This window comes from Chiroxiphia lanceolata, chromosome 9 (genome assembly GCF_009829145.1).
Source record: "Chiroxiphia lanceolata isolate bChiLan1 chromosome 9, bChiLan1.pri, whole genome shotgun sequence".
Taxonomy (NCBI): Eukaryota; Metazoa; Chordata; class Aves; order Passeriformes; family Pipridae; genus Chiroxiphia; species Chiroxiphia lanceolata.
In genome coordinates this window covers 3,738,981-3,741,890 of record NC_045645.1, presented here as the reverse complement: position 1 = coordinate 3,741,890, position 2,910 = coordinate 3,738,981, and positions in this window count along the sequence as shown.

Sequence of the window (2,910 nt, the reverse complement as noted above, 5' to 3'; positions counted from 1 at the left end):
CTGGGTGCATGGGATGGAGCAGGATGGGGAAGAGGGAGTTTCACAGCCCACTGCCATGAACCTGTAGCAATGATGAAAGGGGGCGCTGCCCAGACAGCCCACGACAAGTCAAAAGTGCACCCAGGCAGCCAAGCTGAACAGCACTTTGGGTGCAAGCGCAGCAGCACAGGGAGCCGGAGGGCAAGTCAGCAGAGCAGCCACAGCAGGAGCAGGAGCAGCCCTCAGCCCACAGGAAAAGCCAGAGGAGCAAGGTGCTGAGTTTGCAGCCAGGCCAGGAAGAGGGCTGGCCTTGTGCCCTGCAACATGCTGGCAAAGGGCAAAGCTGTCAGCTCCTCCCTTCCCATCTCTGCATGTCCCAAATCCACAGGCCTGAGAGTGAGCACGGCTGCTGACGCTGAGCCTTGGGCAGTCATCCACCCAATAAACCTGAGTGGGAAAAAAAGCAGAGATGCTGCTGGAGGAAGCAGGAGGGATGTGCCAGCTCATGTGGCTTACAGCATGAATCCAGCCCCAGAGACTCCAGCTCTGACACAGACTCATGGCTGGCAGACAGAACCAGATTTCATTCCAGCCTGACTGGTGTCCCCAGGATTGTCACAAGCATCCTTGACCCCAAACCTGAAGTGCCATCTACTCACCCACTCACCCCACCGTGTGCTATGCTTTCCTCTGCACAGCCAAACCTCTCCTGGAATGGTGACACAGGGCCAAGGACGCACTGAGAGGGCAGCACTTCCCAGAGGGACACACTCCAGACACGGACCTGTCACCGCTCTTCCCACCCCAGATGCTTGGCAGTTCCCAGAGCCTGTGGGGAGCTGTCTCTAGGGAGGAGAGCCCTGAGCAATCTCACCTGTTTGTAGGGCTGGAGGACAGGTTGTGCTGGGAGAGGGTGAGACCAAAACACCATATGGCCCAGCCATAGCCAGGCATCTGTTCACTGGGAAGGGGAAAGTATCCCTCAGCAGGTATCAGGCACTCCTCCAAAAAAGCTCTACAAGGGCTCTTCTGTCCAGTGGCTTCTGGAGGAAGGATTCTCTAGGCAGGCTCTAGCCTGCCTGCATAAGGGATGGGGATCTGCTGTGAGAGGTGATGACTGTCCAGCCCCCAGGGATTTCCACCATGGTCCCAGCCCTGCACCTCTCACTGGGAACAATCTGTTCAGCCTCCACAGAGCCAGCACATGGCTGGAGGCTGCTTTTTTGCAGTCTGCACAGATGGGCAGAGGACTGATCCAGGTCCCCCAGGGCTGCCCCCACAAGTTGACAGAAGCCGGAGGACACAGACAGGCAAGGAGGGACCCTGGGCAGCTGTCTCAGCCAGCATGGTCCAGGGCAGCAGTGGGGAAAGAGCCAATGTGATGCCTCACACAAGCAAACAGCCCAGCCCAGAACAGGCAGGGCAGTGGGGCAGGAGAGACCTCACTACACTGCGACCCCTTCAAAGGGCTCCTCTGGAGAAGGTGAGGAGCAAGAAGCCCTTCCTCAAGCTGGCCCATCAGGTGCTGACGTGCCTGGCTCCCAGCCCAGCAGCTCGGAGTCACGCAGCTCCCATGAACACTGTCTTTCTTCTCCCTGCTGCAAAGCCCTTGGCAGCCCCTCAACCGCTTTGGCTGGGAGGGAGAAGAGCCAAGGTCTCTTTTTCTGTCCCTTTCCCCTTGCCAGGCTCTGCACAGGGCTGAGGGGCCAAGTTGGGGGTCTCTCTGCTGGTGACAGCACCACAACCCCCTGCTCCCAGAGGGATCCATGAGGAGCCTTCATCTCCAGCCAGTGAGGAAGAGCAGGGTTGGCCCCAGCCCCACTGCCTGGATGGCTGAGGTTCCAAGCAGGATGCCTGTGCTCCCTATGCAAGGGAGGGTAGCAGAATAAAAGCATTAACACTCCTGCCAGTCCCTGTGGACACCAGCTGTTAAATGGTGTTTGGAAACATCTATCCAGCTGGAACTGGGAAAGTCAGAGAGGACTCATGACAGACCCATCTCTGGCTGCCAACACAACTGCTCCCTTCATCCTGCCCTGGCTCTGCTGGGCCTGAGCAAGCAAAGCTGCATTCCTGCTGCAGAGCCAAGTGGCCTGGGCAGCCATCCACCACAGGCAACTGCAGCTCCAACCACACGGGCTGCTCAGCCCTTCGCTGGAGCTGCTCCTCATTGCCAGTTTCCTTGCTCTCCTGTATCACACCATGGAACTGGATGCAAGTTAATAGATGCTCTGCACCAGCAGCCAGTCAGCACCCACCACCCACACTAAAGACATCCATGTGCTGCATCCAGGATACTGTCACTTCTTTTTAATTCCTTGTGGCTATCAGGAATGAAGTTTGAGTTAACCCCTGCTGTGAGGATAGGCGAGAAAATTAACCTCAAAAGGTGCAGAGATACTGTATTCAGGAGAAGCAGCAGCACTTGATGAAATGAGAGTCCAAGGCCATCAGCTCACATCCACAACCATCTGATTCCCACGTGTGAAATGTCTCCGGAGGTCCATGGGTACAACACTCCACCACGCCCCCCTAAATTCAGCAAGACTGTGGGCTTGAGCCACTGGACTTCTTGAAGTAGTTTGCTTTGGTCTACAGCAGACTTGTATGTCAGGGCAGTCACAGGAGCTGCTTGGACATGAGACTGGCTGGTACAAATTCTTGGGCTGTAAAGACAGGTATCTCCTAACTCTACATGGAGGACTTCAGCCTGGATATGAAAACATGCCAGCACACCAGCCATGCACCTTGCCTGCAGCCTGAGGAGGCAGTTCTTCCTTCAGCCAGCACGTGGACAATGATGAGAGCATCCCAGTTCCTGGGGTGTTGGGCAGCACGAGGGGCCCACACTGGGTACGCCAGGCAGTAACTCACAGGAGACAGAAGAGCCCAGACAGCAGGACTGTGTCATTTCTCTCCTGCATCGTGTAC